At 43.7% G+C, this 21,948-nt stretch overlaps 1 non-coding gene across 1 annotated transcript; it reads right to left on the reverse strand.

Moving 5' to 3' along the window:
- Window positions 1-21,751: 21,751 nt before the first annotated feature.
- Window positions 21,752-21,822, reverse strand: trnag-gcc. Its single transcript has one exon. It is a non-coding gene; the product is annotated as a tRNA-Gly (tRNA).
- Window positions 21,823-21,948: the final 126 nt, after the last annotated feature.

Consider the following 21,948-nt stretch of genomic DNA (forward strand, 5'->3'; position numbering starts at 1 on the left):
TGGGTGCTTTGGTTTGAAGTTAAGAGGCACTACTGCAAATGCACTTCCTGTTTGCACTGTATATTGATTTTATATAAAATGCTACCACTTACGGCTGTGATTTTTGGCCATCTTACTCAGTCCCCCCCCTCCGCTGAGCAGGTGCAGAAAATTCTTCCCATCAATGAAAAATAAAAGTGTTATTACTGTTTAAAAAATGTTGAGAATCTCTCTCCTGTCAATCACGCCATGAAAACCACACCTTTTCTAGTGGGAGGGGGAGGGGTTATAAAACCCGGAAGTGTGGGTGTGGCTCAGTCGCTGCATGATGGGGGAGGGAGAGGTCACGACTCTGTCTGAGCTATGAATCAACTGAACACACTAAATGTCTACTGAACTGTGAGTTTGGTGTTTTGTGTGGTTTTATGGTGGTTTCACCCTGCATGAAATGGTATGAAGCTGCATTTGAATTTGGTGGCCTTGCATCCTACTTGAAGTGGTATGAAACTGCACTTGAATTTGGTGGCCTTGGATCCAGCTTGAAGTGGTTGGAAATTGCACTTGAATTCGGTGGCCTTGCACCCTGCTTGAAGTGGTTGGAAACTGCACTTGAATTCGGTGGCCTTGCACCCTGCTTGAAGTAGTAGGAAACTGCACTTGAATTCGGTGGCCTTGCACCCTGCTCATAGTGGTAAGAAACTGCACTTGAATTTGGTGGGCTTGCACCCTGCTTGAAATGGTAGGAACATGGATTTGAATTTGGTGGTCTTGCACCCTGCTTGAAATGGAATTTCAAGGAATAGTCATGAGTCAACTGCCAGCCCACCAGACGTGAGTGAGCTGCCAGCAGATCAGGCTTGAGGGACTGAGCTGCCACCCCAAGAACCCATACCAGCACTCCAGAAAGCCCCCCCACTGGCCACCTAAAAGTCTGATCTTGACCGCTTTTGGCCCACTGTGCTGCGATTTCCGAGAGAACGTCGCCACCTACGACCATCATTTTTGGCCACCTTGCTCAGAGCCCCCCTCCGCCTTCCGGGACCAGAGGATTTTTCCCATCGCTGAAAAATCAGAGAGATATTAATGTTTTTTTTTAATTCCCCATTCTCTCTGCTGCCCCCGCTGACGGCAGGGGGAGGGACTATAAAACCCTGAAGTGTAGCACCTCACTCAGTCTCTACCAGACCCAGGAAGTGAGAGGGTCACGGCTCTCTGAGCTGCGAGTAACACTGAACGCACGTCTACTCCACGGTGAGTCCCCTTGATGTGGCTGTAAAGTGGCTGCAGCCCAATTGTTTGCCTCACCTTTTTTAAAATTTTGTGTTCACCAAATGAATTTTGGTTGTCAGTTGGCCGCAGCCCAATTGTTTGCCTCGCCTTTTTAAAAAGTTTGTGTTCACAAAATGAATTTTGGTTGTCAGGTGGCTGCAGCCCAATTGTTTTCCTCGCCTTTTTTTAAAGTTTGTGTTCACAAAATGAATTTGGGTTGTCAGATGGATGCAGCCCAATTGTTTGCCTCGCCTTTTTTTAAAAAAAGTTTGTGTTCACAAAATGAATTTTGGTTGTCAGGTGGCTGCAGCCCAATTGTTTGCCTCACCTTTTTAACACGTTTGTGTTCACAAAATGCATTTTAGTTTTCAGGTGGCTGCAGCCCAATTGTTTGCCTTGGCTTGGCTTTTAAAATCGTTGCAACGGTTGGATGCCAGCCCAAGAATCCATTCGGCCCACAATGTCTATACTAGCCCTCCGGAAACCAGTACCTTTGGCCCGCAACACTCATACTAGCGCAACAGACAGCCCCCCCACTGGCGAGCAATATTGGAATTGGTGGAGAGGTGGAATATTGCTTTCGTGACCAGCCCTCCCGTGTGATGCTGGGACCCAACGGGTCCCACTTAGTCTAGTATGATATAAAGCATGCTGGAGGACAGAGCAGTTTAGAAAGATATTTGTTTTGTAAAATATTACTTTTTGGTATGGATTATTGCTCGGGATATTGTCAGTAACCATATACTTTCACTGATAAAAAAAAACTATATTTTTGATAATATACCAATAGCCAAAGTTATTTGTATCACACTTGGTAACCACATAAACAGAAAAAGGAAAACATCCTGAATGAGATATTATCTTCATTCCTGTGAAAGATTATATCTGAACTTGACGGTGATTAAACTGTGTGGGCCTCATCACATTTCTGGGTGGCACAGTGGAGCAGCCCAGTGGAGAAGCTGCTTCAGTCACCTGAGTTGAGTCCCAATCTCCTGTCTGAGTAGGTTTTGCATGCTCTCCCTGAAATGCCCCTGTCCCACTTAGGAAACCTGAACGGAAACCTCTGGAGACTTTGTGCCCCACCCAAGGTTTCTGCATGGGCACAAAGTCTCCAGAGGTTTCCGTTCAGGTTTCCTAAGTGGGACAGGGGTATAACTGTGTGTGTTTCCTCTGAGTACTCTGGTTTCTTCCCACCTCAAAAATACATGGTTTGGTAGGTTAATTGGTTGCCATACATTTTGTTGGTGTGTATGAGAGTGATAGAAACCAGAGGTACTTTATAAAAACGTGGGGAGAATAAATTATGATCAGTGTAACATTAGTTTACTGGGTGCTTGGTGGTCAGTGCGGACTCAGTCAGCTGAAGAACCTGTTCCGTTGGCACGTGGGTCTAAAGATTAACAAATGCATAAGAAGTAATAATACATGTATTCGATAATAAACCAGATATATTCTGATTATAATAAATTTAGTGCTCTGGAAAACAATGTTCAAAAGAAATTAGATGAAGATATTAACCGGATTCTGAAAAGGGCAGAAAATAGTTTCTCAATTTCCAAAGCAAACATCAGACAAGCTGTGGTAGACAAAAGTGCTGGAGAAACTCAGCAGGTGAGGCAGCATCCATGGAGCGAAGGAAATAGGCAACGTTTCGGGCCAAAACCATTCATAAACTGTGTGGGCCTAATCCCAAATCCCAATTCCTCCGTCTACGCCGCATCTGCACCCAGGATGAGGTGTTCCAAACCAGGACATCGGAGATGTCCTCATTCTTTAGGGAACGGGGGTTCCCCTCTTCTATTTTAGATGAGGCTCTCATCAGGGTTTCCTCGATATCCCGCAGCTCCGCTCTTACTCCCCATCCCCCTACTTGTAACAAGGACAGAGTCCCCCTTGTCCTCACCTTCCACCCCATCAGCCGTCGCATACAACATATAATCCTCCGACATTTTCGCCACCTCCAACGGGATCCCACCACTGGCCATATCTTCCCATCTCCTCCCCTTTCTGCTTTCCGCAAAGACTGTTCCCTCCATAACTTCTTGGTCAATTCATCCCTTCCCACCCAAACCACCCCCTCCCCAGGTACTTTCCCTTGCAACCACAGGAAATGCTACACTTGTTGCCTTACCTCCAACACGCTTACTCAGGATTCCAGTATTTCTTGTGTCTCCACTGTCCAAGAAACTCAATGCTGTCACACCCATCTAGGTATTAGATGAATGAAGGCAATTAGAGAAATAAACAAAATAAGAATAAGCCAGATCAGTGAAATGCAGAACACAGAATTTGTTGGGCATTGAAAGTAAGCATGCATGTACACCAGGCAGTGAAGAAAACTAATGGCAAGTTTGCCTTCATTGCGAGAGGATTTGAGTTTAGGAGCAAGGAGGTCCTACTGCAGTTGTACAGGGCCCTGGTGAGACCGCACCTGGAGTATTGTGTGCAATTTTGGTCTCCTAATTTGAGGAAGGACATTATTGCTATTGAGGGAGTGCAGCGTAGGTTCACCAGGTTAATTCCCGGGATGGCGGGACTGACATATGATGAAAGAATGAGTCGACTGGGCTTGTATTCACTGGAATTCAGAAGGATGAGTAGGGAATCTCATGGAAACATATAAAATTCTTAAAGGATTGGACAGGCTAGTTGCAGGAAAAATGTTCCCGATGTTGGGGGAAGTCCAGAACCAGGGGTCACAGTTTAAGAATAAGGGGTAGGACTGCTTTTAGGAAAAACATTTTCACCCAGAGAGTTGTGAATCTGTGGAATTCTCTGCCACAGAAGGTGTGGTGGCCAATTCACTGGATTTTTTCAAGAGAGAGTTAGATTTAGCTCTTAGGGCTAAAGGAATTAAGGGATATGGGGAGGAAGCAGGAATGGGGTAATGATTTTAGATGATCAGCCATTAGGTGCTGGCTCGAAGGGCCGAATGGCCTACTCCTGCGCCTATTTTTTTTAATGTTTCTATGTTTCTATCCGAAACTAGCGAAAATGCTAAAATATACTCGGTAGATCAGGCAGCATCATTGGTTGGAGAAAAACTGTTAATATTACAGATGAATGGCCATGCATCAGAAATATAGCTTAACTGAGGCCTACTGCTGCTTTATGCCATCACATGAGGAATAAGGGACTAGAATACACCACTGGTGTATTCCTGTCCCAAAAACTGTCTGTCAAAACATTGAATGCTTTCTCCAATTAAGATACATTTAGAGTATTAAGATGGGTAAAATTACTATTTTAAAAAATATATTAACAACACACATCATCACAATATCAATATCAAATAAATGTAGACATCACATTGTATCTTTTCTCCTTTTAACTGTATCCGTTATATCAATATTTTTAACACCTTTTTCCCCGGTGCTCACTTATAGTCATAGACAATAGACAATAGACAATAGGTGCAGGAGGAGGCCATTTGGCCCTTCAAGCCATCACCGCCATTCAATATGATCATGGCTGATCATCCCCAATCAGTACCCCGTTCCTGCCTTCTCCCCATATTCCCTGACTCCGCTATCTTTAAGAGCCCTATCTAGCTCTGTCTTGAAAGTATCCACAGACTCACCACTCTCTGTGTGAAAAAGTGTTTCCTCATCTCCGTTCTAAACGGCTTACCCCTTATTCTTAAACTGTGGCCTCTGGTTCTGGACTCCGCCAACATCGGGAACATGTTTCCTGCCTCTAGCGTGTCCATGCCCTTAACAATCTTATATGTTTCAATAAAATATCCTCTCATCCTACTAAACTCCAGAGTGTACAAGCCCAGCCGCTCCATTCTCTCAGCATATGACAGTCTCTCAGCATATGATAGAGTGATACAGTGTGGAAACAGGTCCTTCGGCCCAACTTGCCCACATTGGCCAACATATCCCAGCTACACTAGTCCCACCTGCCTGTGTTTGGTCCATATCCCTCCAAACCTGTCCTATCCATGTACCTGTCTAACTGCTTCTTAAACGATGGGATAGTCTCAGCCTCAACTACCTCCTCTGGCAGCTTGTTCCATACACCCTCCATCCTTTGTGTGAAAAGGTTACCCCTCAGATTCCTATTAAATCTTTTCCCCTTCACCTTGAACCTATATCCTCTGTTCCTCGATTCCCCTACTCTGGGCAAGAGATTCTGTGCATCTACCCGATCTATTCCTCTCATGATATTGTACACCTCTATAAGATCACCCCTCATCCTCCTGCGCTGCAAGGAATAGAGATGCAGCCGACTCAATCTCTCCCTATAGCTCACACAATCTAGTCCTGGCAACATCCTCGTAAATCTTCTCTGAATCCTTTCAAGCTTGGCAATATCTCTCCTATAACATGGTGCCCAGAACTGAACACAGTTTTCTAAATGCAGTCTTACCAAAGTCTTATACAACTGCAACATAACCTCCCAACTTCTATACTCTGACTGATGAAGGCCAAAATGCCTTTTTGACCACCTTATCAACTTGCGACTCAACCTTCAAGGAACCATGCACCTGCACTCCTAGATCCCTCTGCGCTGCAACACTCCCCAGAGGCCTACCATTCACTGTGTAGGTCCTGCCATTGTTAGACATCTCAAAATGCAACACCTCACACTTCTCTGTATTAAATTCCATCAAACATTCCTCCGCCTACCAGGCCAATCAATCAAGATTCTGTTGCAATCTTTCACAGCCATCTGCACTACCTGGAAAACCACCCATGTTTGTATCATCAGCAAACTTGCTAATCTTGCCCTGTATGGTCTCATCCAATTCGTTGATGTAGATGACAAACAGTAACGGGCCCAGCATCGGACTTTGAGGCACACCACTAGTCACAGACCTCCAGTCCAAGAAGCAACCTTCCACCATCACCCTCTGCTTCCTTCCATGAAGCCAATTTGCTATCCATTCAGCTATCTCTCCTTGGATCCCATGCGATCTAACCTTCCAGAGCAGCCTACCATGCGGAACCTTCCCAAATGTCTTACTGAAATACAGGTACACAACATCTACAGCTCTGCCCTCATCAACCTTTTTGGTCACGTCTTCAAAAAACTCAATTAGATTTGTGAGACACGACCTCCTTCATACAAAACCATGCTGTCTGTCCCTAATCAGCCCTTGCCCATCCAAATGCCTGTATAACCTATCCCTCAGAATACCCTCTAGTAACTTTCCAACGACAGATGTTAAGCTCACCGGCCTATAGCTCCCAGCATTTTCCCTGCAGCCCATCTTGAATAGAGGCACAACATTTGCCACCCTCCAGTCTTCCAGCACCTCACCTGTATTTAAGGACCATTTGTAAATTTCAATCAGGGCTCCCGCAATTTCCTCTCTAGTCTCCCACAGTGTCCTCGGATTTATCTGATCAGGGCCTGGAGATATGTTTACCTTTATAAACGATAGTACCTTCAGTACTTCAACGTCATACTAACTGCTCTCAAGACACTTCCATTGACTGCCCCAAGTTCCTCCATCCTCCTGTCTTTCTCCTCGAAGAAATACTCATTGAGGACCTTGCCCATCTCCTGTGGCTCCACACAGAGGTGACCGTTTTGATTCCTAAGAGGTCCCACGCTCTCTAGTTACCCTTTTCCCCTTTATGTATTTATAAAATCTTTTAGGATTGTCCTCAATGCCTCCGCAAGAGCTATCTCCTGGCCCCTTTTTGCCCATCTGATTTCCTTTTGCAGTTTGCTCCTTAATTTCTGAAATTCTTCCAGGGATGCACTTGATCCCAGCTGCCTATACCTGTCCCATGCATCCTTCTTGTTTTTGACCAATGCCTCAATTTCCTTCGTCAGCCAAACTTCCTTACGTTTGCCTGCTTTGCCCTTCACTCTAATGGGGACGTACATATCCTGAGCTTTTGTCAGCACACTTTTATAAACATCCCACTTGGCTGATGTTCCTTTCCTCTCAAATAAAATTCTCCAGTCAACTTGAGCGAGATGTTCTCTCATACCCTCAAAATTGGCCTTACCTCAGTTGTGCATTTTAACGTGGACCCTCGCTGTCTCTATCCATAAATATCTTAAACCTAATCGAACTGTGGTCACTGGTCCCAAACGGCTCCACTTCAAACACTTCATTAACTTGCCCTTCCCAATTTCCCAATACTAGATCCAATGTTGTTCTCCCATGTGTGGGGACCACTACATACTGCTTGAGAAAACTCTCCTGTACACTTTGGAGGAATTGCACCCCATTTAAACCCTTCACACTATGATTTTCCCAGTCAATATTGAGAAAGTTAAAATCCACGACCTCAACAATATTATTTGACCTGCAGCTGTCTGCAATCTCCTGGGTAGACAAAAGTGCTGGAGAAACTCAGAGGGTGCAGCAGCATCTATGGAGCGAAGGAAATAGGCAACGTTTGGGGCCGAAACCCTTCTTCAGACTGATGTAGGGTGGGGAGAAGAAAGGAAAAACACTTTTGACTACCTTCGATTTTCCAGCATCTGCAGTTCCCTCTTAAACACTGTAATCTCCTGGTATATTTGTTCCACCTTATGCCCCTGTCCCACTTAGGAAACCTGAACGGAAACCTCTGGAGACTTTGTGCCCCACCCAAGGTTTCCGTGCGGTTCCCGGAGGTTTTTGTCAGTCTCCCTACCTGCTTCCACTACCTGCAACCTCCGGCAACCACCTGCAACCTCCGGGAAGCGCACGGAAACCTTCGGTGGGGCGCAAAGTCTCCAGAGGTTTCCGTTAAGGTTTCCTAAGTGGGACAGGGGCATTACTTTTAAATCTGGTCACCCTTAAAAATACCAATGTTTTAACCAACCTTAATTATTTCCTGTCTACCTAATTATTTCCAGCCTAATTAATTCAAGTCACTTGCTCCATAGGATATGTGTCACTGCCTTGATAAATTAGACAGTAACCATTGCAGGCTGTGGTGCATTCAAGTCATGTGCATATCTGAGACTTGTTTACAGTCAAGTTCACCACACATTTCAGCAGGTCTAATCCCTCACTGAAACTGATGATCTTACTAAGATATCTGTTAGATTTTATAAATCTATGCTTATTTCTCTCATTTTATCAATGCTATGGGAGTCGTCAGATAATCAAATACAATTTCCTTAACATGGTTATAGGCAAAGAAATAAACATGTCAACCAAGAAATTATTCCATTGGCATTTATTCGGCTTATATACTTAAATATGTACTTAAATCCAAATCAAAAGTAGTTTTAGAAAACTTTAGTTGTATAATTTTGCAAATCATTACAAAATTGATAGGTTTTGTCAAAGTTATATTTTCGTTCCCCAATGAAAGGTTTATTCCTTAACACACGACAAACTCCCAAATTGTAGAGCTCTTTCTTTTTTTTATTTTTAATCTAGATTTGAATATTCTCCTTAATAAATTTATTCTGGGCATTCTGTCTTACAAAAATTTAAAAAAAATACTCATTAGGTTCAGTTCCAAGCCTCTAACAGTCAAAATCATAAATTTAAATTGATATCATGCTGTGTCAGTTAATGTGTCAGTTAATGTGTACGGATAAATTGTTAAATTATTAATTGGATAGAAATCTTCAGATGCCTTCTCTGTGATCCCAATCTGAGCCTCCATGTTTCATTCTTTGTCCCAAGCCACACAACCAAGACAGACATACAAGGTTAATTCCCGCGATGGCGGGACTGTCATATGTTGAGAGAATGGAGCAGCTGGGCTTGTACATTCTGGAGTTTAGAAGGATGAGAGGGTGGCTCATTGAAACATATAAGATAGTTAAGGGCTTGGACACGCTAGAGGCAGGAAACATGTTCCCGATGTTGGGGGAGTCCAGAACCAGGGGCCACAGTTTAAGAATAAGGAGTAAGCCATTTAGAACGGAGACGAGGAAACACTTTTTCTCACAGCGAGTGGTGAGTCTGTGGAATTCTCTGCCTCAGAGGGCGGTGGAGGCAGGTTCTCTGGATGCTTTCAAGAGAGAGCTAGATAGGGCTCTTAAAAATAGCGGAGTCAGGGGATATGGGGAGAAGGCAGGAACGGGGTACTGATTGGGGATGATCAGCCATGATTACATTGAATGGTGGTGCTGGCTCGAAGGGCCAAATGGCCTACTCCTGCACCTATTGTCTAATGTCTACTGTCTATAACTTGTACCTATCGTGCCTCATTCAGGCTCAGCTTCCTACACACAGCGTTAGCAGCACCCGAGCTAACCCCACGATTCAGCATCATTTTTGTGCCCCCACATAATGCTTGTTGTCCAATTAACTAATCATATCCTATGATGAACACAGCCAGCCACGATTTGCAATGGGTGTCTGTGTCTCTTCCATCAGTAGTACAGTTGTATCCTGAGATACATGCTCAATTCCATGCGTTGTTGGCACATTGGTGTTTCAATATACTTGTTTTCCTTTCAAATGTAAAAGATCGCAAACTTCAATAGCTCATGAATTCTAAAAATACTTCCCCAGATCCTTCCCCCTTGCCTCTGACACCTACATTTCGACTCCTCACCATATTTTTACCGATTTACCATTTGATTCTGAATGAGGTCTCCATCGTAAAAATTTCCGTACCTGAGATAACGTTTAACTCTTCATCATCTGTAATTTTTTACACAGAGAGTGGTGAATCTTTGTGCCTTTCATTGTGGGGGGATGTTTTGATGTTGAAACTATCTATTACTGTCATGTTGTATTCTTTCTTATGTGCTGCATGGCAAAAAGAATTTCACTACACCTAAAGGTGTATGTGACCAAATAAATTTGAACTTGAACTTGAATCTGTGGAATTCTCTGCCACAGAAGGTAGTTGAGGCCAGTTCATTGGCTATATTTAAGAGGGAGTTAGATGTGGCTCTTGTGGCTAAAGGGATCAGGGGGTATGGAGAGAAGGCAGGGATGGGATACTGAGTTGGATGATCAGCCATGATCATATTGAATGGCGGTGCAGGCTCGAAGGGCCGAATGGCCTACTCCTGCACCTATTTTCTATGTTTCTATGTTTCTATGTCACATTCACCTCCATGCCCAATGTTTTTTACCACAACTCTTCATCTCACTGTTGTTCCTTTCTCCCATCTCCAGAATTCCCAATCCAACTGGAGCCCTCCTTCTGTCCATAGACTCCCTCTAAACCTATTTACTGATGATTCCTAATAATTCCTTGACTATCTCAAATTTTCATCTGGCCCTGCTCACTTTAATCTCACCCCTTCTTAACTTGTAGCCCTCCATCCACTAAGGTCCAAACCTCACATTGTCATCAGAACATTACTTTTGCAGATGCTGAAAGTCAACTTTCAGATACCTCTTCGTACCTCCCACTGGTCTATAATCCTGCCACTAACAAACCATTATTTTCCATATAGTTATGAACCTCATTTCCTCGTGAGATCTTCCCTCCATAGACTCCAGCCTCACAGTCTTTTAACTCCCACCCAAAATCCATAAGGCATGGCATCCTGATGGACATTGATTTTGCTTGATCTTGCCCTTTGTACTTATTTCTACCAAAGGTTTACTCTGTGATTTTCTCCCATGAGAGTGCCTTCCCATTCAAATGGAAAATCAATTCAAATCACATCTACAAAAAAGCAAACCAAAGACTCTTCTTCCTCCGCCAGCTCAAGAAGTTTAGAGTAAGGAAACACCTTCTAATCAAATTCTACACAGCCATCAACCAAAGCATGCTCACTTCATCAATTACAGTCTGGTTCAGCAGTTTAGACACTCACTCCCGTAATAAATTACAACGCATAGTTAACAAAGCATCCAAAATCATCAGCACTCCCCTTCCATCAATAGAATCACTCCATCACAAACGGTCTGTGTCAAGGGTGAAGAAAATCATCTCTGATCCCTCCCACCCAGCTCACCACATCTTCCACCTGCTGCCATCAGGAAGGCGCTACAGCTCACTGTCCGCCAAGACATCTCGATTTAAAAACAGTTTTTACCCACACGCAATCCGAATTCTGAACACACTATGATAACAGCACATATCCTCCCCATGCATGTACTGTATATTGTATGATGTTGTGTTTTATGTTATGTTTGACGGGAATCAGCCTATCTTGTAACATCCTGTACTGAACCTGAATTCCACCAGCTTGACTGTGTGGTCATTAAATAATCTAATCTAATCTAATCTAATGTGCAGGATGCCTCCAATGTCATTAGACAATAGACAATAGGTGCAGGAGTAGGCCATTTGGCCCTTCGAGCCAGCACCGCCATTCAATGTGATCATGGCTGATCATCCACAATCAGTACCCCGTTCCTGCCTTCTCCCCATATCCCCCTATTTCTAAGAGTCCTATCTAGCTCTCTCTTGAAAGTATTCAGAGAACCGGCTTCCACCGCCCTCTGGGCAAAGAATTCCACAGACTCACAACTCTCCGTGTGAAAAGGTGTTTCCTCGTCTCCGTTCTAAATGGCTTACCCCTTATTCTTAAACTGTGGTCCCTGGTTCTGGACTCCCCCAACATCGGGAACATGTTTCCTGCCTCTAGTGTGTCCAAACACCTAATAATCTTATATATTTCAATAAGATATCCTCTCATCCTTCTAAATTCCAAAGTATACAAGCCCAGCCGTTCCATTCTCTCAGCATATACACAGTCCCGCCATCCCGGGAATTAACCTTGTGAACCTACGCTGCACTCCCTCAATAGCAAGAATGGCCTTCCTCAAATTTGGAGACCAAAACTGCACTAGGGCCTCACTAGGGCCCTGTACAACTGCAGAAGGACCCCCCCCCCACCCCCCCCAACCAGGGGCGGTGCAGAGGCGCAGCTGGGAGAGCTGCTACCTCCCAGCTCTAGAGTCCCAGGTTTGATCCTGATCTCGGCTGCCATCTGCGTGGAGTTTGCACGTTTTTGCTGTGAATTGTACGTTCCTGCCGGGTCCTCCAGTTTCCCAAGGAAGCAGTGGACGACGCTGAATAGATTCAGGACTGGACATGGCCCCTGCTTGGCCAGCCTTCACAAATGGGGCAGCAGCCCAACCCCACGGTGTGCTTGTGGAGAGCAACAAACAATGCAACACATCATTGAAGCATGCCCTCAACAAAGACTCAAAGGAGGACTTGTCACCCTTCATACAGCAGATCAAGAGGCAACTGCTTGGCTAAAGGACTTTGCATTCGCTAAATAAATAAAAATTGAGAACTATCCAGTCTCATTGGCATTCGTTATAACATTTGAAACCATTTATTTCCCATTTTTCATAATATACGAGGGGTAGCGTGAAAAGATAACATGGAATGTACATGAGGCATCCCATCAGAATCTGGCAACACTGCACAACTTCAAATTATCAGAAACACTTTAGATGTGTGATTGGGAAGTAATTTATGTTCAATACCCATTAATTTCTGTGGCTCATTAAAAACTTTTCACATGAAAGCAAAATTTTGATCATTGGCACTTATCCCCCCTACTCTCTAACATACAAATTGTTGACAGATACATCATGGAACTCATTCTATCTTTTAATGTGTTAATATTACACTTGTTTATCAAAGTCTTTGTGGGTTTTTTTCAAAGCTTGAACAAAATGTAATCCTTGGGAATCAAAAATCCCATTGCAGCACAAAAATCATTAATTTTTAATATGTGATAATCTTGCACCTGAAAATAGAGATTCTCACCTAATTAATAACATCAGAATTTCACAAGGCCATTGTGATGCTCAAGTTGTTATAATTTCCTCAGTTTTAATTTAGGTCAATATCTCATGAACAGACTTTTTTTTTAATTCGGAAAATTCAGGTAATAGGAAGGAGAGAGAGGGGGAGGGGGAGGGGGAGGGGGAGGGGGAGGGGGAGGGGGAGGGGGAGGGGGAGGGGGAGGGGGAGGGGGAGGGGGAGGGGGAGGGGGAGGGGGAGGGGGAGAGAGAGAGAGATTACAAGAAAGTGAAGGAACATAAGAGAGTTGGAAATGAGAGAGAGGAGGAAAGGGAGTGAATGGAGTGAATGAGAGACAAGATATCGAAAATGTGAGAAATGCAACAAAAGCACGACCACTCCTGGACGTGGAGTGGAGAACTGTTGTTGGATTCATAAAAAGGTTTGGATATGATTGAGGAAGATCTGACACATTAACTCTCTTCCTCTTTCCACAGATGCAGTCTGGCCTGGTGCGTGTTTCCAGCACTGGTTATATTTCAGATTTCCAGCATCAACAGTCTTTTGTAATTTCATGGTTAGATTTTTCTGTCCAATCTCAGATGACTAACTTGGGGCTACAACATTCCCCACCACAAACCATCATTTCTCTCTTTCTCTTCCCATTCCCTCTCCACCCCCCTCCCCCCCCCTCCACCCCCCCCCCCCCCCACCCCCACCTCCCCTCCCACCACCACCACCCACCACCAATTCTCTCCCACTCTCTTTCGAAGCAAAGCATTTAACTTCTGGACACTTCAAAAATATTGATATTTCATAGGTAGACAAAAGTGCTGGAGAAACTCAGCGGGTGCAGCAGCATATATGGAGCGAAGGAAATAGGCAACGTTTCGGGCCAAAAGCCTTCTTCAGACGTTTCGGCCTTCGCTCCATAGATGCTGCTGCACCCGCTGAGTTTCTCCAGCACTTTTGTCTACCTTTGATTTTCCAGCATCCGCAGTTCCTTCTTAAACATATTGATATTTCATTATTATTCAACGGTTTAAAAACATTGTTGAACAAGAATAGTTTTTTTTTTAAACGTGATCAAAAAACGTGATGCAATGTGTTTTTGATCCACTAGCTGATCAGAAAGAAATTGATGCTGTTAAACTGAACATAATATTATTAAGAGTTGATGAACTGCAGTAACATGACAATTATGCTGACGGAGAAACTGGTGAATCTGCTGTTATCATCCTTAATTTCTTCCTAATCAATTTCTTCCTGTGGTGAAGAACATAGGATAGACAAATGTTTAGATGTTAATATTCTACTGCGTACACTCCACCTTGTTTGGATGAGGGCGATCTTCATGCAGCCGGGCTTCATTATTATTCTTGATGTGGAGGGGAGCATTCATAAATAGACAATAGACAATTGACAATAGGTGCAGGAGGAGGCCATTTGGCCCTTCGAGCCAGCACCGCCATTCAATGTGATCATGGCTGATCATCCCCAATCAGTACCCCGTTCCTGCCTTCTCCCCATATCCCATGACTCTGCTATTCTTGAGAGTTCTATCTAGCTCTCTCTTGAAAGCATCCAGAGAACCTGCCTCCACCGCCCTCTGAGGCAGAGAATTCCACAGACTCACCACTCTCTGTGAGAAAAAGTGTTTCCTCGTCTCCGTTCTAAATGGCTTACTCCTTATTCTTAAACTGTGGCCCCTGGTTCTCGACTCCCCCAACATCGGGAACATGTTTCCTGCCTCTAGTGTGTCCAAGCCCTTAACAATCTTATATGTTTGAATGAGATTCCCTCTCATCCTTCTAAACTCAAAGTCAGGGCTTGTTTCAGACCTTCCTTTTGGACTTTGGACTTTAGAGATACAGCGTAGAAACAGGTACTTCAGCCTACGGCATCCATGCTGACCAATAATCACCTACACACAATAGTTGTATCCTACACACAAGGAACAATTTACAGAAGCCAATTAACCTACATACCAGTATGTGTAGGAAGGAACAGCAGATACTGCTTTAAACCAAAGATGTTCACAAAAAGCTGGCGTAACTCAGCGGGTCCGAAACTTTACCTATTCCTTTTCTCCAGAGATGCTATCTGACCCGCTCAGTTACTCCAGCTTTTTGTGTCAACCTACAAGTCAGTGCGTCTTTCGAATGTGGGAAGAAACCAGAGCACAAGGAGAAAATCCCCCAGATAACAGGGAGAATGTACAAACTCGGTGCAGACAGCGCCCTTATTCAGCATTGAACCCAGGTCTCTGGAGCTGTAAAGGGCCTGTCCCACTTACGTGTCCTTGGCACGCAAATTACGCAACCTCGTGGTCGCGTTGAGGTGCACGGGCATCGTATGGCCACGCGGGGCCGGTCCCACTTAGAAGTGCGGAGGGGTATGTAGTTGTGTGCGACATTGCGCGGGGCTCCGAGCGGGGCGAAGAAAATTGAAGATGGACACAAAATGCTGGAGTAACTCAGCGGGACCGGCAGCATCTCTGGAGAGAAGCAATGGGTGACGTTTCAGGTCAAGACCCTTCTTTTCAGACTGAAGAAGAGTCTCAACATGAAATGTCGCCCATTGCTTCTCTCCAGAGATGCTGCCGGTCCCGCTGAGTTACTCCAACATTTTGTGTCTATCTTCGGCTTAAACCAGCACCTGCAGTTCCTTCCTACTCACTACAATGTGCCTACCACCACAATAGATCAACGGAGGATGCAATCTCACTGGCGCTCCACTCTGCACTGCAGTACTTGGGCAATATAAACACATACATCAGGCTGTTGTTCATCGACTGCAGATTACCAATCAACACCATCATATCCTCCAAAGGTGTTACAAAGCTCAGGGAACTGGGTCTTGGCACATCCCTTTGCAACTGGATCCTCGACTTCCTCATCCACAGTCGGTATGAATTGGCAACACTTTCACCTCCACAACCATAGGCACAGGGGCAGCTCAAGGCTGTGTTCACCTCAGCCCCCTGCCATACTCACTCTATGCCCAAGACACAGTGCCAACTCCATCTTTAAATTCACCGACAACACCATTATTGTTGGACGAACTACGCAAAATGATGAGTGAGAGCACAGGAGAGAGATCGATCATCTGATTAAATGATGCCTGAACAACAGCTTGCTCTCAACATCAGAAAAACCAAGGATCTAATTGTTGACTTTAGATGAGGAAGGCTGAGGAGCCACGAACCTGTCTTCACCGATAGGTCAGTGGTGGAGAGAGTCAAGTTCCTGGATGTCCATATCTCTGAGACTCTGTCCTGGAACCAGCACATTGATGCAGTCATACAGAAACACACCAACACCTCTACTTCTTAAGAAGATTGTGGAAATTAAGAACGTCAACAAATAGTCTCTTGAATTTCTACAGTTGTACAGAAGAGAAAATATTGACTGGTTGCATCATGGCCTGGTTTGGCAACTCAAACAACCAGGAATGAAGGAGATTATAAAAAGTGGTGAACATTATCAATGGTTCTGACCTCCCCATCATCAAAGGGATCTGTAGGAGGCATTGCCTCAAAAAGGCAGCTGGCATCATCAAGGACCCACACCTCCCTGGCCACGCCCTCATGTCACTCCTGCCATTGGGAAGAAGGTGTGGGAGTCTTCTAGGTTAAGGAATTGCTTCTTCCCAAAAGCTCCCAATAGCAGGCTATTGAAGGCTACAAATACCAACTGAACGCCCAACTATGAACTGTTTTGATTGCATTAGGGGCTTTGGACTTTTGGTTTGTTTTGCACTAATATTGGGTTTTTTTATTGAACCTTTTTAAAATTGTTTTATTATATTATTTATATGTACTGTGTTTACAGGTTTGTTTTCCTGCTGTAAATATGAATGTTATTGTTCCGCTTCGGTACATATGACCGTTAAATATTCTTGACTCAAAATGGCACAGTCATAACAGCACCTCCTAAACATGACACTGACTATTAAAACTGTCATCTCACGGAACAGAAGCGTTTGATATTCAGGGGAAATGGCATTGTGACTCATAGGGAATCTGGGTCCACATTATGCAATCCATCATCAATAGATGGACACCAAGTGCTGGAATAACTCAACGGGTCAGGAAGCGTCTCTGGAGAAAAAGGATGGGTGAAGTTTCAGGTTGGGACCCTTCTTCAGACAGCTCATCATCTCAAACCTTGCTTAATCCACAATCCTTAGAAATCCTCAATCGCGCAGCATCCGCTGATCTCAATGGAAGGGAATTGAAATTCCCTCTCCTAAAATGGAGAACATTGGTGGTATCCTTAACGCAGCGGTACGATGCAAACACTAGTACATTTGACAGATTAATCCGCCCTGTCTGGAATGATCTAGAGGCTCATTATTCAACGATGACAACCTGTTTTGTTGTTTATTTTCCGATTCTATTGATTTATATGCTTTAATTATTTCCCCTGTATTATCCTTCACTCTTATGTAAGTCTGCTTTCATAATAATTACTTCCTTACTCCTTTCCTTCACAACATTTTTTATTTTATTACAACCGTTTGATTTTATGTTTCTCTATATGATTAAGATAAAGGACATCATTGTTTTGGAACAAAGAAGCTTATTTTTTAGCCGCTCATTTTTCTAGAATTATGCACTCCCAAGACAACTAAATATCTTCTAACCTGTTGACCAATGTGCCTCTGAACCAGCTTGCAAAAAGAGATCTAATGAACTAGCAGTCCATTTTTTTTCTACCAAGCTATTCATGAGCCAATCTATCCTCTGCTATTGCTCTTATACCTTTGCACTAATGTTCATTGAGATTATGTAAATTAATCCTTTTGCTCCTAAATTTGAACTAAATCCTTAGCCGACTGCTCCACTAAAAAACTAATCTACAAATCTGCTGCCAACACCACTGTTGTTGGCTGAATCACAGGTGGTGATGAGACAGCACACAGGAGAGAGAAAGAACATCTGGTTGAGTGGAGCCGCAACAACAGCCTCTCGTTCAACGTCAGCAAGATCATTGACTTCTGAAAGGGGAGGTCGGAAGACTACATGTCAGTTTTCATTGGTTAGCCAGCAACAGAGTGTGTTAGCAATTTCAAATGCCTGAGCATTAATATCTTGAATGGCATACTCTGAGCCCAGCATGTACATGAGTCTTTTTACAATACTAGAGAGATTTTGAGGAACAAAAATATTATTTCGTTTTTTACACCAATAACCTTATAAATAACAGATATAAATTAGATAACTTCAAGACCGAAAGTCAAAAACTTTTTTCATCAGACAAATTTTCATCGTTTCACCACCAATTTGGACACCAAAAGTGTGACATGAAAAACTCTGCCACATTTAGTCATGAATATTTAATTCATAAATAAACTTCATATGGCCCCTCATACATATACGTTTTGATAATGATCTAGGAAAATATCTTCATCAATACCAGGAGAAAAATTCAGCAACATGTCTGGTATTCCGCCTCGCGAAGATCCCGTAACGGTCGTTGTGCTTGTTGTCCATTGTCACAGCGACCGTTATCGGGATCGGTACATCCGTAAGTTAAACCACGGAGGCTCCAAACCTCTAATGCTTTTCACAAACACCAACGAGGTATCCTATGGCATTAGTGATTTTTGGGCGAGTTAGTTATTTTTTCTTATATTCAAATTTAATATATCACAAACATCGTGGTATCAAAAGCACAACGACCGTTTATGATATATTTTGCGTGCGCGTTACAGCCAGTCCCGGGACAGGCGAGGGACCTGGGAACTGCAAAAAACTGATTGAAAAACACGTGAAAACTAATGCGAAAAACAACACCAAGTGTTACACTGTGGCGATAGATGTGGCCCATCATCCGCTAACAGACATGGGTCCTGGCCGCTATGCAGAACAAGTTTGCCGACCCCTGGTGTAATGCGCGTTGCGGTGTCCACTCAGATGGATGGAGTATTCTACTACATGATCAGGTGAATAAAGTGGAAACGATATTTGCAATTTTATTGTTCCATGTGGTATTCATAAACATAGAAAGGAATAAGAAATACGTGCACTTACTGTGCCAACCAGGTCACTGGTGGACTCCATGCGACAACCGTTACACAAATGTATTTATGTATTCTGATGCCATTTTCAGAAACTTGCCATCAATATGCTATCTTTTCTTATATTTTATGTTGATACTATGTTAGGCATGAACCCAATAACGTGCTTGTCAATGTTTTTGAAGGAATTTGAAATTTGACCCCCTTTGTCACGTTATTGTGTGCAGTATTATAAAAAGACACAATACAATCATGGTAAAGTGGGGTTGGAGATTGCAACCTTCACGTGGCCCACCCTTTTTTGACTAATGCATTCAGCCCGATGTGCACAAACAGAAGATCAAATAGAACAAGTTGACCTACAACTTTAGGCTGTGCACGCCATACTCAAGAAGAAGATGCTAAAGTGCACCAATACCTCTACCCTCTTAGAAGTTGAAGGGGATTCAGAGGAAATTCAGCATGTTATTGAAAACTCTTTAACAACGTAGAAAGTATCCCGACTGGTTGCATCATGACCTGGTGCGGAAGTTCCATCCCACAGCAACTCAGGAGGCTGCAGACTCATCCATCATGGGCACAACCCTCCCTACCATCAAACGCACTAACAAGGGGTGCTACCTCAAGAAGGTGGCATCTATCAACAAAGATCCCCACCATCTCGGCCATTCCCTATTCTCATTGCTACCATTGGGCAGGAAGTATAGAACCCTGAAGTCCCATACTGCCAAGTTCAGGATCAGCTACTTTCCAGTGTCCATCCAATTCTTGAACCAACTTGCACAACCTTAATCCTACCCGAACAACAGAACTCTACAGACATGTAGATACTATTTATAATTTATGGTTTTTGTTTGTTGTCTGAATCTATGTGTCTATGATACTGCTGGAGGCAAGATTTTCATTGTACCTGTACCTAACCTTACCTATGTATATGACAATAAATTGACTTGAACAGAGCTGAACAGAACAACAATTGTCAACATATAGTCACTTCTGACCTTGTGGTGGAAGGATGATCATTGATGAAGCAGCAAAATATAGATTGGTCCATAATGATAGGAAGATTTTTACAGTGATGTCCATCCAGGGGGCACAATGATTCCCAACCAACGTTCTCTGTGTAAGACATGAGACCAGCTATTGGATCCTTAATCTTTGATGCTCATTTCTTTCTCTCTCTCTCTCACGCTCACTCACATATTATTCGGATTTTTATCGGGACTCTTTGATCCCACAGGTGGAAACCGCCAATCTCTTATAAAAATTACCCGTGTGATGTCTTGACGTCATAGTGTCATAAAGTCATGCAGCGCAGAAACAGGGACCTCGGCCCAACTTGTACATGACAACCAAAATGCCCCATCTACACTGGTCCCACTTGCACCTGTGTGGCCCATATCCCTCAAGCTTTCCTATCCACAAAGCACACGGCATTGGGGGTTCAGTATTGATGTGGATAGAGAACTGGCTGGCAAACAGGAAGCAAAGAGTAGGAGTAAACGGGTCCTTTACACAATGGCAGGCAGTGACTAGTGGGGTACTGCAAGGCTCAGTGCTGGGACCCCAGCTATTTACAATATATATTAATGATCTGGATGAGGGAATTGAAGGCAATATCTCCAAGTTTGCGGATGACACTAAGCTGGGGGGTAGGGTTAGCTGTGAGGAGGATGCTAGGAGACTGCAAGGTGACTTGGATAGGCTGGGTGAGTGGGCAAATGTTTGGCTGATGCAGTATAATGTGGATAAATGTGAGGTTATCCATTTTGGTGGCAAAAACAGGAAAGCAGACTATTATCTAAATGGTGGCCGACTAGGAAAAGGGGAGATGCAGCGAGTCCTGGGTGTCATGGTACACCAGTCATTGAAAGTAGGCATGCAGGTGCAGCAGGCAGTGAAGAAAGCGAATGGTATGTTAGCTTTCATAGCAAAAGGATTTGAGTATAGGAGCAGGGAGGTTCTACTGCAGTTGTACAGGGTCTTGGTGAGACCACACCTGGAGTATTGCGTACAGTTTTGGTCTCCAAATCTGAGGAAGGACATTATTGCCATAGAGGGAGTGCAGAGAAGGTTCACCAGACTGATTCCTGGGATGTCAGGACTGTCTTATGAAGAAAGACTGGATAGACTTGGTTTATACTCTCTTGAATTTAGGAGATTGAGAGGGGATCTTATAGAAACTTACAAAATTCTTAAGGGGTTGGACAGGCTAGATGCAGGAAGATTGCTCCCGATGTTGGGGAAGTCCAGGACAAGGGGTCACAGCTTAAGGATAAGGGGGAAATCCTTTAAAACCGAGATGAGAAGAACTTTTTTCACACAGAGAGTGGTGAATCTCTGGAACTCTCTGCCACAGAGGGTAGTCGAGGCCAGTTCATTGGCTATATTTAAGAGGGAGTTAGATGTGGCCCTTGTGGCTAAGGGGATCAGAGGGTATGGAGAGAAGGCAGGTACGGGATACTGAGTTGGATGATCAGCCATGATCATATTGAATGGCGGTGCAGGCTCGAAGGGCCTACTCCTGCACCTATTTTCTATGTTTCTATGTTTCTATGTACCTGTCCATATGTCATTTAAATGTTGTTAAAGTACCTGATCCTGCTGTAATTGTTATAACCATTTTTGTTATCGACAATACCACCCACTGCAATGTGTTGCAGAAGATGTGTTTCATAAGTTAATTAGGAGCAGAATTGAGGCATTTGGCCCATCAAATCTACTCTGCCATTCAATCATGACTGATCTATCCCTCTCAACCCCAATTCATCTTTGAAAAATACAAACTGAAAAGTGGCGAAGAATTCATTAGGAAAGCTTTTTTTTTTTAATAAACCCAATTCTCCTTCTTCAGATTCAAATTCTCTGGTTTTAAAAAAAGATAGTGTTGCATTGGCCGGGAATCGAACCCGGGCCTCCCGCGTGGCAGGCGAGAATTCTACCACTGAACCACCAATGCAGCTGACGTAAGGTGATGTTTTAGAATTGATAAAGGCGACAACACCAGACTAAAAGGTTGTGCACAATGGCTGTGAGATGTTTTCTTTCGCTACGTATCAGCTAACGGAATGTTTAGCGGGAGTTC

Source organism: Amblyraja radiata, chromosome 1 (genome assembly GCF_010909765.2).
Source record: "Amblyraja radiata isolate CabotCenter1 chromosome 1, sAmbRad1.1.pri, whole genome shotgun sequence".
NCBI lineage: Eukaryota > Metazoa > Chordata > Chondrichthyes > Rajiformes > Rajidae > Amblyraja > Amblyraja radiata.